Here is a 15,094-nt window from a genome sequence, read left to right as displayed (position 1 = left end):
CTGGTTCCAGGGGGCAGGATGAGCCTGTGGTTCATTCTTCTTCCTGATGGGAAAATAGAGTGACCTGTGCCTGTCCCAACACCTAGAGCTAGTCTCTCATTGGTTCCCCCTCTTCCCGTTCATCCTCAGGACAAATTGCGACCTGTACGAAACAGGAGGTCAACGGTGCTGATTCTCCAAGTAGGGAGATTGTTAGTGAAGCGGCTGGAATGGCGAACCCGAGCACAAGGAGAGGAGAAATGAGGTGCGTTTTAGAAACCTTTCCCGATCACACGGTGTACCATCTTCTGGGTTTCCCAGGCATGTTTTCGATGTAGGAAGATGCCCTTGAACCTGGAGATTTGGGACCCATGGCATGGGTACCACGCACTATTACTTTAAAGGGTCTGCGTTTGCTCACCCAACCTCACCAATCCTCTCAGCCCCAAGAGAGTCCAGCCTTATGTCTCATCCAGCTGTGGGTCTAGATATGGTCAATCCAGGTTGCATCAGAGCCCCTGAACGGATTTTGGAAGAATTTCTCTCTCTTTCACTGTCTTTGTTTTATGGGGTTTTTTTTTAAGTAATCTATTTTTCAAATGGGGTTTAGCTGCTTTTTCCTGCTGTGTTTATGCCGCTTTACACCCTCTTGATTCACTTCCAGAGAGATATCAATACATAGGTTTAAAGACTCTTACTAGTCAGATATATTCTTGGGCGGTGAATAGGGGGTGTTGAGTCCAGTTCACTGAGCAGGGAGTAGGTCTTGTCTATTACATATTTGGCTTGTGGAACGGTATCTGAGGTAATTTCAAACCCTTGTTTTATGCATCGCCGCACCTCACCTTTCCCGTTAAGCAGCCATAGTGTGTTTTCTAAATGTGTGACTCTGTTCTGTTTTGGAAGTCAGTTCAGGTGTAGCGATGTTGACTTTCCCTCTATAAGTGATATCTTAGGATAAGTGTCCTTTTCTGTGTGACTTACTTCACTTAGAGTCATCGTCCCTAAATCCACTCATCATGCTGCTACTAGCCTTATGACACTGATTTCATGGCTGAGTGATATTCCATTGTGCATAAGTACCACAACTTCTTTATCCATTTTTCTCTTTCCGGGGATATTTCAGGTGTACCGAAGTGGAGGTTCTTGGAAACAGAGCAGCCCTAAACTTTGGGGTGCCTGTGTCTTGTTGATTTTTAGGTTTCCCGAGTTCTACGCCCATGAGTGGAAGTGCCCTATGCTCTCTCAGCTGTGTCTATTCCATGTTTCAGGACGCAGCGTACACTTCTCCAGAGTGGCTGTTGGCAATTTCCATCCCGCCCAGCAGCGTAGCAAGGCTCCCGTGTCTCCATGGCCTGTCCTGCATTTCTGAATTTTACACTTTTTTCAGCATGGCCCTTTTGACCGCTGGCAAGCGAGACTTCTTTGTAGCGCCGATTTGCCTTTCCGGCTTGCTTGGTTGGCCAAAAAGGGCGTATGCGTTTTTTCCTGAATATATTCAGGAAAAAACGCATACGCCCTTTTTGGCCAAGGGCATCATTGTCAACGCTTTGCCGCTTTTCATGTGCTTTCAAGGCGAGTCGAATCGACCTCCTGAAATCTGTTTCCTGCAATTCTGCATTGCTTTCAAATCCTCTTCGTTGCCTTCCCTCAAAATATTTGGGGACGAGAGTTATCATATATAGCTCTGCAGGTTTGTGAATTGCAGTGCCCCTGAGCTCCATTTGTCAACTCGCTTTTTTGGGAGCTGGCCGCAAAAGCGCAGGATTGCTTCAGGCCCTATTCTGGTTCCGGGGGGCAGGCTGAGCCTGTGGTTCATTCTTCTTCCTGATGGGAAAATAGAGTGACCTGTGCCTGTCCCAACACCTAGAGCTAGTCTCTCATTGGTTCCCCCTCTTCCCGTTCATCCTCAGGACAAATTGCGACCTGTACGAAACAGGAGGTCAACGGTGCTGATTCTCCAAGTAGGGAGATTGTTAGTGAAGCGGCTGGAATGGCGAACCCGAGCACAAGGAGAGGAGAAATGAGGTGCGTTTTAGAAACCTTTCCCGATCACACGGTGTACCATCTTCTGGGTTTCCCAGGCATGTTTTCGATGTAGGAAGATGCCCTTGAACCTGGAGATTTGGGACCCATGGCATGGGTACCACGCAGTATTACTTTAAAGGGTCTGCGTTTGCTCACCCAACCTCACCAATCCTCTCAGCCCCAAGAGTGTCCAGCCTTATGTCTCATCCAGCTGTGGGTCTAGATATGGTCAATCCAGGTTGCATCAGAGCCCCTGAACGGATTTTGTAAGAATTTCTCTCTCTTTCACTGTCTTTGTTTTATGGCTTTTTTTTTTAAGTAATCTATTTTTCAAATGGGGTTTAGCTGCTTTTGCCTGCTGTGTTTATGCCGCTTTACACCCTCTTGATTCACTTCCAGAGAGATATCAATACATAGGTTTAAAGACTCTTACTAGTCAGATATATTCTTGGGCGGTGAATAGGGGGTGTTGAGTCCAGTTCACTGAGCAGGGAGTAGGTCTTGTCTATTACATATTTGGCTTGTGGAACGGTATCTGAGCTAATTTCAAACCCTTGTTTTATGCATCGCCCCACCTCACCTTTCCCGTTAAGCAGCCATAGTGTGTTTTCTAAATGTGTGACTCTGTTCTGTTTTGGAAGTCAGTTCAGGTGTAGCGATGTTGACTTTCCCTCTATAAGTGATATCTTAGGATAAGTGTCCTTTTCTGTGTGACTTACTTCACTTAGAGTCATCGTCCCTAAATCCACTCATCATGCTGCTACTAGCCTTATGACACTGATTTCATGGCTGAGTGATATTCCATTGTGCATAAGTACCACAACTTCTTTATCCATTTTTCTCTTTCCGGGGATATTTCAGGTGTACCGAAGTGGAGGTTCTTGGAAACAGAGCAGCCCTAAACTTTGGGGTGCCTGTGTCTTGTTGATTTTTAGGTTTCCCGATTTCTACGCCCATGAGTGGAAGTGCCCTATGCTCTCTCAGCTGTGTCTATTCCATGTTTCAGGACGCAGCGTACACTTCTCCAGAGTGGCTGTTGGCAATTTCCATCCCGCCCATCAGCGTAGCAAGGCTCCCATGTCTCCATGGCCTGTCCTGCATTTCTGGTTTTTACACTTTTTTCAGCATGGCCCTTTTGACCGCTGGCAAGCGAGACTTCTTTGTAGCGCCGATTTGCCTTTCCGGCTTGCTTGGTTGGCCAAAAAGGGCGTATGCGTTTTTTCCTGAATATATTCAGGAAAAAACGCATACGCCCTTTTTGGCCAAGGGCATCATTGTCAACGCTTTGCCGCTTTTCATGTGCTTTCAAGGCGAGTCGAATCGACCTCCTGAAATCTGTTTCCTGCAATTCTGCCTTGCTTTCAAATCGTCTTCGTTGCCTTCCCTCAAAATATTTGGGGACGAGAGTTATCATATATAGCTCTGCAGGTTTGTGAATTGCAGTGCCCCTGAGCTCCATTTGTCAACTCGCTTTTTTGGGAGCTGGCCGCAAAAGCGCAGGATTGCTTCAGGCCCTATTCTGGTTCCGGGGGGCAGGCTGAGCCTGTGGTTCATTCTTCTTCCTGATGGGAAAATAGAGTGACCTGTGCCTGTCCCGACACCTAGAGCTAGTCTCTCATTGGTTCCCCCTCTTCCCGTTCATCCTCAGGACAAATTGCGACCTGTACGAAAGAGGAGGTCAACGGTGCTGATTCTCCAAGTCGGGAGATTGTTAGTGAAGCGGCTGGAATGGCGAACCCGAGCACAAGGAGAGGAGAAATGAGGTGCGTTTTTGAAACCTTTCCCGATCACACGGTGTACCATCTTCTGGGTTTCCCAGGCATGTTTTCGATGTAGGAAGATGCCCTTGAACCTGGAGATTTGGGACCCACGGCATGGGTACCACGCACTATTACTTTAAAGGGTCTGCGTTTGCTCACCCAACCTCACCAATCCTCTCAGCCCCAAGAGTGTCCAGCCTTATGTCTCATCCAGCTGTGGGTCTAGATATGGTCAATCCAGGTTGCATCAGAGCCCCTGAACGGATTTTGGAAGAATTTCTCTCTCTTTCACTGTCTTTGTTTTATGGGTTTTTTTTTTTTAAGTAATCTATTTTTCAAATGGGGTTTAGCTGCTTTTTCCTGCTGTGTTTATGCCGCTTTACACCCTCTTGTTTCACTTCCAGAGAGATATCAATACATAGGTTTAAAGACTCTTACTAGTCAGATATATTCTTGGGCGGTGAATAGGGGGTGTTGAGTCCAGTTCACTGAGCAGGGAGTAGGTCTTGTCTATTACATATTTGGCTTGTGGAACGGTATGTGAGCTAATTTCAAACCCTTGTTTTATGCATCGCCCCGCCTCACCTTTCCCGTTAAGCAGCCATAGTGTGTTTTCTAAATGTGTGACTCTGTTCTGTTTTGGAATTCAGTTCAGGTGTAGCGATGTTGACATTCCCTCTATAAGTGATATCTTAGGATAAGTGTCCTTTTCTGTGTGACTTACTTCACTTAGAGTCATCGTCCCTAAATCCACTCATCATGCTGCTACTAGCCTTATGACACTGATTTCATGGCTGAGTGATATTCCATTGTGCATAATTACCACAACTTCTTTATCCATTTTTCTCTTTCCTGGGATATTTCAGGTGTACCGAAGTGGAGGTTCTTGGAAACAGAGCAGCCCTAAACTTTGGGGTGCCTGTGTCTTGTTGATTTTTAGGTTTCCCGATTTCTACGCCCATGAGTGGAAGTGCCCTATGCTCTCTCAGCTGTGTCTATTCCATGTTTCAGGACGCAGCGTACACTTCTCCAGAGTGGCTGTTGGCAATTTCCATCCCGCCCATCAGCGTAGCAAGGCTCCCGTGTCTCCATGGCGTGTCCTGCATTTCTGATTTTTACACTTTTTTCAGCATGGCCCTTTTGACCGCTGGCAAGCGAGACTTCTTTGTAGCGCCGATTTGCCTTTCCGGCTTGCTTGGTTGGCCAAAAAGGGCGTATGCGTTTTTTCCTGAATATATTCAGGAAAAAACGCATACGCCCTTTTTGGCCAAGGGCATCATTGTCAACGCTTTGCCGCTTTTCATGTGCTTTCAAGGCGAGTCGAATCGACCTCCTGAAATCTGTTTCCTGCAATTCTGCCTTGCTTTCAAATCCTCTTCGTTGCCTTCCCTCAATATATTTGTGGACGAGAGTCATCATTTCGAACTCTGCAGGTTTGTGAATTGCAGTGCCCCTGAGCGCCATTTGTCAACTCGCTTTTTTGGGAGCTGGCCGCAAAAGCGCAGGATTGCTTCAGGCCCTATTCTGGTTCCGGGGGGCAGGCTGAGCCTGTGGTTCATTCTTCTTCCTGATGGGAAAATAGAGTGACCTGTGCCTGTCCCGACACCTAGAGCTAGTCTCTCATTGGTTCCCCCTCTTCCCGTTCATCCTCAGGACAAATTGCGACCTGTACGAAAGAGGAGGTCAACGGTGCTGATTCTCCAAGTAGGGAGATTGTTAGTGAAGCGGATGGAATGGCGAACCCGAGCACAAGGAGAGGAGAAATGAGGTGCGTTTTTGAAACCTTTCCCGATCACACGGTGTACCATCTTCTGGGTTTCCCAGGCATGTTTTCGATGTAGGAAGATGCCCTTGAACCTGGAAATTTGGGACCCACGGCATGGGTACCACGCACTATTACTTTAAAGGGTCTGCGTTTGCTCACCCAACCTCACCAATCCTCTCAGCCCCAAGAGTGTCCAGCCTTATGTCTCATCCAGCTGTGGTTCTAGATATGGTCAATCAAGGTTGCATCAGAGCCCCTGAACGGATTTTGGAAGAATTTCTCTCTCTTTCACTGTCTTTGTTTTATGGGGTTTTTTTTTAAGTAATCTATTTTTCAAATGGGGTTTAGCTGCTTTTTCCTGCTGTGTTTATGCCGCTTTACACCCTCTTGATTCACTTCCAGAGAGATATCAATACATAGGTTTAAAGACTCTTACTAGTCAGATATATTCTTGGGCGGTGAATAGGGGGTGTTGAGTCCAGTTCACTGAGCAGGGAGTAGGTCTTGTCTATTACATATTTGGCTTGTGGAACGGTATCTGAGCTAATTTCAAACCCTTGTTTTATGCATCGCCCCACCTCACCTTTCCCGTTAAGCAGCCATAGTGTGTTTTCTAAATGTGTGACTCTGTTCTGTTTTGGAAGTCAGTTCAGGTGTAGCGATGTTGACTTTCCCTGTATAAGTGATATCTAAGGATAAGTGTCCTTTTCTGTGTGACTTACTTCACTTAGAGTCATCGTCCCTAAATCCACTCATCATGCTGCTACTAGCCTTATGACACTGATTTCATGGCTGAGTGATATTCCATTGTGCATAAGTACCACAACTTCTTTATCCATTTTTCTCTTTCCGGGGATATTTCAGGTGTACCGAAGTGGAGGTTCTTGGAAACAGAGCAGCCCTAAACTTTGGGGTGCCTGTGTCTTGTTGATTTTTAGGTTTCCCGAGTTCTACGCCCATGAGTGGAAGTGCCCTATGCTCTCTCAGCTGTGTCTATTCCATGTTTCAGGACGCAGCGTACACTTCTCCAGAGTGGCTGTTGGCAATTTCCATCCCGCCCAGCAGCGTAGCAAGGCTCCCGTGTCTCCATGGCCTGTCCTGCATTTCTGAATTTTACACTTTTTTCAGCATGGCCCTTTTGACCGCTGGCAAGCGAGACTTCTTTGTAGCGCCGATTTGCCTTTCCGGCTTGCTTGGTTGGCCAAAAAGGGCGTATGCGTTTTTTCCTGAATATATTCAGGAAAAAACGCATACGCCCTTTTTGGCCAAGGGCATCATTGTCAACGCTTTGCCGCTTTTCATGTGCTTTCAAGGCGAGTCGAATCGACCTCCTGAAATCTGTTTCCTGCAATTCTGCCTTGCTTTCAAATCCTCTTCGTTGCCTTCCCTCAATATATTTGTGGACGAGAGTCATCATTTCGAACTCTGCAGGTTTGTGAATTGCAGTGCCCCTGAGCTCCATTTGTCAACTCGCTTTTTTGGGAGCTGGCCGCAAAAGCGCAGGATTGCTTCAGGCCCTATTCTGGTTCCGGGGGGCAGGCTGAGCCTGTGGTTCATTCTTCTTCCTGATGGGAAAATAGAGTGACCTGTGCCTGTCCCAACACCTAGAGCTAGTCTCTCATTGGTTCCCCCTCTTCCCGTTCATCCTCAGGACAAATTGCGACCTGTACGAAACAGGAGGTCAACGGTGCTGATTCTCCAAGTAGGGAGATTGTTAGTGAAGCGGCTGGAATGGCGAACCCGAGCACAAGGAGAGGAGAAATGAGGTGCGTTTTAGAAACCTTTCCCGATCACACGGTGTACCATCTTCTGGGTTTCCCAGGCATGTTTTCTATGTAGGAAGATGCCCTTGAACCTGGAGATTTGGGACCCACGGCATGGGTACCACGTAGTATTACTTTAAAGGGTCTGCGTTTGCTCACCCAACCTCACCAATCCTCTCAGCCCCAAGAGTGTCCAGCCTTATGTCTCATCCAGCTGTGGGTCTAGATATGGTCAATCCAGGTTGCATCAGAGCCCCTGAACGGATTTTGTAAGAATGTCTCTCTCTTTCACTGTCTTTGTTTTCTGGGGTATTTTTTTTTTAAGTAATCTATTTTTATAATGGGGTTTAGCTGCTTTTTCCTGCTGTGTTTATGCCGCTTTACACCCTCTTGATTCACTTCCAGAGAGATATCAGTACATATCAATACATATCAATACATCAATACATAGGTTTAAAGACTCTTACTAGTCAGATATATTCTTGGGTGGTGAATAGGGGGTGTTGAGTCCAGTTCACTGAGCAGGGAGTAGGTCTTGTCTATTACATATTTGGCTTGTGGAACGGTATGTGAGCTAATTTCAAACCCTTGTTTTATGCATCACCCCGCCTCACCTTTCCCGTTAAGCAGCCATAGTGTGTTTTCTAAATGTGTGACTCTGTTCTGTTTTGGAATTCAGTTCAGGTGTAGCGATGTTGACATTCCCTCTATAAGTGATATCTTAGGATAAGTGTCCTTTTCTGTGTGACTTACTTCACTTAGAGTCATCGTCCCTAAATCCACTCATCATGCTGCTACTAGCCTTATGACACTGATTTCATGGCTGAGTGATATTCCATTGTGCATAAGTACCACAACTTCTTTATCCATTTTTCTCTTTCCTGGGATATTTCAGGTGTACCGAAGTGGAGGTTCTTGGAAACAGAGCAGCCCTAAACTTTGGGGTGCCTGTGTCTTGTTGATTTTTAGGTTTCCCGATTTCTATGCCCATGAGTGGAAGTGCCCTATGCTCTCTCAGCTGTGTCTATTCCATGTTTCAGGACGCAGCGTACACTTCTCCAGAGTGGCTGTTGGCAATTTCCATCCCGCCCATCAGCGTAGCAAGGCTCCCGTGTCTCCATGGCCTGTCCTGCATTTCTGATTTTTACACTTTTTTCAGCATGGCCCTTTTGACCGCTGGCAAGCGAGACTTCTTTGTAGCGCCGATTTGCCTTTCCGGCTTGCTTGGTTGGCCAAAAAGGGCGTATGCGTTTTTTCCTGAATATATTCAGGAAAAAACGCATACGCCCTTTTTGGCCAAGGGCATCATTGTCAACGCTTTGCCGCTTTTCATGTGCTTTCAAGGCGAGTCGTATCGACCTCCTGAAATCTGTTTCCTGCAATTCTGCCTTGCTTTCAAATCCTCTTCGTTGCCGTCCCTCAATATATTTGTGGACGAGAGTCATCATTTAGAACTCTGCAGGTTTGTGAATTGCAGTGCCCCTGAGCTCCATTTGTCAACTCGCTTTTTTGGGAGCTGGCCGCAAAAGCGCAGGATTGCTTCAGGCCCTATTCTGGTTCCGGGGGGCAGGCTGAGCCTGTGGTTCATTCTTCTTCCTGATGGGAAAATAGAGTGCCTGTCCCAACACCTAGAGCTAGTCTCTCATTGGTTCCCCCTCTTCCCGTTCATCCTCAGGACAAATTGCGACATGTACGAAACAGGAGGTCAACGGTGCTGATTCTCCAAGTAGGGAGATTGTTAGTGAAGCGGCTGGAATGGCGAACCCGAGCACAAGGAGAGGAGAAATGAGGTGCGTTTTAGAAACCTTTCCCGATCACACGGTGTACCATCTCCTGGGTTTCCCATGCATGTTTTCGATGTAGGAAGATGCCCTTGAACCTGGAGACTTGGGAACCATGGCATGGGTACCACGCAGTATTACTTTAAAGGGTCTGCGTTTGCTCACCCAACCTCACCGATCCTCTTAGCCCCAAGAGTGTCCAGCCTTATGTCTCATCCAGCTGTGGGTCTAGATATGGTCAATCAAGGTTGCATCAGAGCCCCTGAACGGATTTTGTAAGAATTTCTCTCTCTTTCACTGTCTTTGTTTTATGGGTTTTTTTTTAAGTAATCTATTTTTATAATGGGGTTTGGCTGCTTTTCCCTGCTGTGTTTATGCTGCTTTACACCCTCTTGATTCACTTCCAGAGAGATATCAATACATAGGTTTTATGACTCTTCCTAGTCAGATATATTCTTGGGCGGTGAATAGGGGGTGTTGAGTCCAGTTCACTGAGCAGGGAGTAGGTCTTGTCTATTACATATTTGGCTTCTGAAACGGTATCTGAGCTAATTTCAAACCCTTGTTATATGCATCGCCCCGCCTCACCTTTCCCGTTAAGCAGCCATAGTGTGTTTTCTAAATGTGTGACTCTGTTCTGTTTTGGAATTCAGTTCAGGTGTAGCGATTTTGACATTCCCTGTATAAGTGATATCTTAGGATAAGTGTCCTTTTCTGTGTGACTTACTTCATTTAGAGTCATCGTCCCTAAATCCACTCATCATGCTGCTACTAGCCTTATGACACTGATTTCATGGCTGAGTGATATTCCATTGTGCATAAGTACCACAACTTCTTTATCCATTTTTCTCTTTCCGGGGATATTTAAGGTGTACCGAAGTGGAGGTTCTTGGAAACAGAGCAGCACTAAACTTTGGGGTGCCTGTGTCGTGCTGATTTTTAGGTTTCCCGATTTCTACGCCCATGAGTGGAAGTGCCCTATGCTCTCTCAGCTGTGTCTATTCCATGTTTCAGGACGCAGCGTACACTTCTCCAGAGTGGCTGTTGGCAATTTCCATCCCGCCCATCAGCGTAGCAAGGCTCCCGTGTCTCCATGGCCTGTCCTGCATTTCTGGTTTTTACGCTTTTTTCAGCATGGCCCTTTGGACCGCTGTCAAGCGAGACTTCTTTGTAGCGCCGATTTGCCTTTCCGGCTTGCTTGGTTGGCCAAAAAGGGCGTATGCGTTTTTTCCTGAATATATTCAGGAAAAAACGCATACGCCCTTTTTGGCCAAGGGCCTCATTGTCAACGTTTTGCCGCTCCTCATGTGCTTTCAAGGCGAGTCGAGTCTACCTCCTGAAATCTGTTTCCTGCAATTCTGCCTTGCTTTCAAATCCTCTTCGTTGCCTTCCCTCAATATATTTGTGGACGAGAGTCATCATTTCTAACTCTGCAGGTTTGTGAATTGCAGTGCCCCTGAGCTCCATTTGTTAACTCGCTTTTTTGGGAGCTGGCCGCAAAAGCGCAGGATTGCTTCAGGCCCTATTCTGGTTCCGGGGGGCAGGCTGAGCCTGTGGTTCATTCTTCTTCCTGATGGGAAAATAGAGTGACCTGTGCCTGTCCCAACACCTAGAGCTAGTCTCTCATTGGTTCCCCCTCTTCCCGTTCATCCTCAGGACAAATTGCGACCTGTACGAAAGAGGAGGTCAACGGTGCTGATTCTCCAAGTAGGGAGATTGTTAGTGAAGCGGCTGGAATGGCGAACCCGAGCACAAGGAGAGGAGAAATGAGGTGCGTTTTTGAAACCTTTCCCGATCACACGGTGTACCATCTTCTGGGTTTCCCAGGCATGTTTTCGATGTAGGAAGATGCCCTTGAACCTGGAGATTTGGGACCCACGGCATGGGTACCACGCACTATTACTTTAAAGGGTCTGCGTTTGCTCACCCAACCTCACCAATCCTCTCAGCCCCAAGAGAGTCCAGCCTTATGTCTCATCCAGCTGTGGGTCTAGATATGGTCAATCCAGGTTGCATCAGAGCCCCTGAACGGATTTTGGAAGAATTTCTCTCTCTTTCACTGTCTTTGTTTTATGGGGTATTTTTTTAAGTAATCTATTTTTCAAATGGGGTTTAGCTGCTTTTTCCTGCTGTGTTTATGCCGCTTTACACCCTCTTGATTCACTTCCAGAGAGATATCAATACATAGGTTTAAAGACTCTTACTAGTCAGATATATTCTTGGGCGGTGAATAGGGGGTGTTGAGTCCAGTTCACTGAGCAGGGAGTAGGTCTTGTCTATTACATATTTGGCTTGTGGAACGGTATCTGAGCTAATTTCAAACCCTTGTTTTATGCATCGCCGCACCTCACCTTTCCCGTTAAGCAGCCATAGTGTGTTTTCTAAATGTGTGACTCTGTTCTGTTTTGGAAGTCAGTTCAGGTGTAGCGATGTTGACTTTCCCTCTATAAGTGATATCTTAGGATAAGTGTCCTTTTCTGTGTGACTTACTTCACTTAGAGTCATCGTCCCTAAATCCACTCATCATGCTGCTACTAGCCTTATGACACTGATTTCATGGCTGAGTGATATTCCATTGTGCATAAGTACCACAACTTCTTTATCCATTTTTCTCTTTCCGGGGATATTTCAGGTGTACCGAAGTGGAGGTTCTTGGAAACAGAGCAGCCCTAAACTTTGGGGTGCCTGTGTCTTGTTGATTTTTAGGTTTCCCGAGTTCTACGCCCATGAGTGGAAGTGCCCTATGCTCTCTCAGCTGTGTCTATTCCATGTTTCAGGACGCAGCGTACACTTCTCCAGAGTGGCTGTTGGCAATTTCCATCCCGCCCAGCAGCGTAGCAAGGCTCCCGTGTCTCCATGGCCTGTCCTGCATTTCTGAATTTTACACTTTTTTCAGCATGGCCCTTTTGACCGCTGGCAAGCGAGACTTCTTTGTAGCGCCGATTTGCCTTTCCGGCTTGCTTGGTTGGCCAAAAAGGGCGTATGCGTTTTTTCCTGAATATATTCAGGAAAAAACGCATACGCCCTTTTTGGCCAAGGGCATCATTGTCAACGCTTTGCCGCTTTTCATGTGCTTTCAAGGCGAGTCGAATCGACCTCCTGAAATCTGTTTCCTGCAATTCTGCATTGCTTTCAAATCCTCTTCGTTGCCTTCCCTCAAAATATTTGGGGACGAGAGTTATCATATATAGCTCTGCAGGTTTGTGAATTGCAGTGCCCCTGAGCTCCATTTGTCAACTCGCTTTTTTGGGAGCTGGCCGCAAAAGCGCAGGATTGCTTCAGGCCCTATTCTGGTTCCGGGGGGCAGGCTGAGCCTGTGGTTCATTCTTCTTCCTGATGGGAAAATAGAGTGACCTGTGCCTGTCCCGACACCTAGAGCTAGTCTCTCATTGGTTCCCCCTCTTCCCGTTCATCCTCAGGACAAATTGCGACCTGTACGAAAGAGGAGGTCAACGGTGCTGATTCTCCAAGTCGGGAGATTGTTAGTGAAGCGGCTGGAATGGCGAACCCGAGCACAAGGAGAGGAGAAATGAGGTGCGTTTTTGAAACCTTTCCCGATCACACGGTGTACCATCTTCTGGGTTTCCCAGGCATGTTTTCGATGTAGGAAGATGCCCTTGAACCTGGAGATTTGGGACCCACGGCATGGGTACCACGCACTATTACTTTAAAGGGTCTGCGTTTGCTCACCCAACCTCACCAATCCTCTCAGCCCCAAGAGTGTCCAGCCTTATGTCTCATCCAGCTGTGGGTTTAGATATGGTCAATCCAGGTTGCATCAGAGCCCCTGAACGGATTTTGGAAGAATTTCTCTCTCTTTCACTGTCTTTGTTTTATGGGGTTTTTTTTTTAAGTAATCTATTTTTCAAATGGGGTTTAGCTGCTTTTGCCTGCTGTGTTTATGCCGCTTTACACCCTCTTGATTCACTTCCAGAGAGATATCAATACATAGGTTTTAAGACTCTTCCTAGTCAGATATATTCTTGGGCGGTGAATAGGGGGTGTTGAGTCCAGTTCACTGAGCAGGGAGTAGGTCTTGTCTATTACATATTTGGCTTGTGGAACGGTATCTGAGCTAATTTCAAACCCTTTTTTTATGCATCACCCCACCTCACCTTTCCCGTTAAGCAGCCATAGTGTGTTTTCTAAATGTGTGACTCTGTTCTGTTTTGGAATTCAGTTCAGGTGTAGCGATGTTGACATTCCCTCTATAAGTGATATCTTAGGATAAGTGTCCTTTTCTGTGTGACTTACTTCACTTAGAGTCATCGTCCCTAAATCCACTCATCATGCTGCTACTAGCCTTATGACACTGATTTCATGGCTGAGTGATATTCCATTGTGCATAAGTACCACAACTTCTTTATCCATTTTTCTCTTTCCTGGGATATTTCAGGTGTACCGAAGTGGAGGTTCTTGGAAACAGAGCAGCCCTAAAGTTTGGGGTGCCTGTGTCTTGCTGATTTTTAGGTTTCCCGATTTCTACGCCCATGAGTGAAAGTGCGCTATGCTCTCTCAGCTGTGTCTATTCCATGTTTCAGGACGCAGCGTACACTTCTCCAGAGTGGCTGTTGGCAATTTCCATCCCGCCCATCAGCGTAGCAAGGCTCCCATGTCTCCATGGCCTGTCCTGCATTTCTGGTTTTTACACTTTTTTCAGCATGGCCCTTTGGACCGCTGGCAAGCGAGACTTCTTTGTAGCGCCGATTTGCCTTTCCGGCTTGCTTGGTTGGCCAAAAAGGGCGTATGCGTTTTTTCCTGAATATATTCAGGAAAAAACGCATACGCCCTTTTTGGCCAAGGGCATCTTTGTCAACGCTTTGCCGCTTTTCATGTGCTTTCAAGGCGAGTCGAATCGACCTCTTGAAATCTGTTTCCTGCAATTCTGCCTTGCTTTCAAATCCTCTTCGTTGCCTTCCCTCAATATATTTGTGGACGAGAGTCATCATTTCGAACTCTGCAGGTTTGTGAATTGCAGTGCCCCTGAGCTCCATTTGTCAACTCGCTTTTTTGGGAGCTGGCCGCAAAAGCGCAGGATTGCTTCAGGCCCTATTCTGGTTCCGGGGGGCAGGCTGAGCCTGTGGTTCATTCTTCTTCCTGATGGGAAAATAGAGTGACCTGTGCCTGTCCCAACACCTAGAGCTAGTCTCTCATTGGTTCCCCCTCTTCCCGTTCATCCTCAGGACAAATTGCGACCTGTACGAAAGAGGAGGTCAACGGTGCTGATTCTCCAAGTAGGGAGATTGTTAGTGAAGCGGCTGGAATGGCGAACCCGAGCACAAGGAGAGGAGAAATGAGGTGCGTTTTTGAAACCTTTCCCGATCACACGGTGTACCATCTTCTGGGTTTCCCAGGCATGTTTTCGATGTAGGAAGATGCCCTTGAACCTGGAGATTTGGGACCCACGGCATGGGTACCACGCACTATTACTTTAAAGGGTCTGCGTTTGCTCACCCAACCTCACCAATCCTCTCAGCCCCAAGAGAGTCCAGCCTTATGTCTCATCCAGCTGTGGGTCTAGATATGGTCAATCCAGGTTGCATCAGAGCCCCTGAACGGATTTTGGAAGAATTTCTCTCTCTTTCACTGTCTTTGTTTTATGGGGTTTTTTTTTAAGTAATCTATTTTTCAAATGGGGTTTAGCTGCTTTTTCCTGCTGTGTTTATGCCGCTTTACACCCTCTTGATTCACTTCCAGAGAGATATCAATACATAGGTTTAAAGACTCTTACTAGTCAGATATATTCTTGGGCGGTGAATAGGGGGTGTTGAGTCCAGTTCACTGAGCAGGGAGTAGGTCTTGTCTATTACATATTTGGCTTGTGGAACGGTATCTGAGGTAATTTCAAACCCTTGTTTTATGCATCGCCGCACCTCACCTTTCCCGTTAAGCAGCCATAGTGTGTTTTCTAAATGTGTGACTCTGTTCTGTTTTGGAAGTCAGTTCAGGTGTAGCGATGTTGACTTTCCCTCTATAAGTGATATCTTAGGATAAGTGTCCTTTTCTGTGTGACTTACT

Source organism: Eubalaena glacialis, chromosome 8 (genome assembly GCF_028564815.1).
Source record: "Eubalaena glacialis isolate mEubGla1 chromosome 8, mEubGla1.1.hap2.+ XY, whole genome shotgun sequence".
NCBI classification, from domain to species: Eukaryota; Metazoa; Chordata; class Mammalia; order Artiodactyla; family Balaenidae; genus Eubalaena; species Eubalaena glacialis.
Note: the sequence above shows the minus strand (reverse complement) of the source record.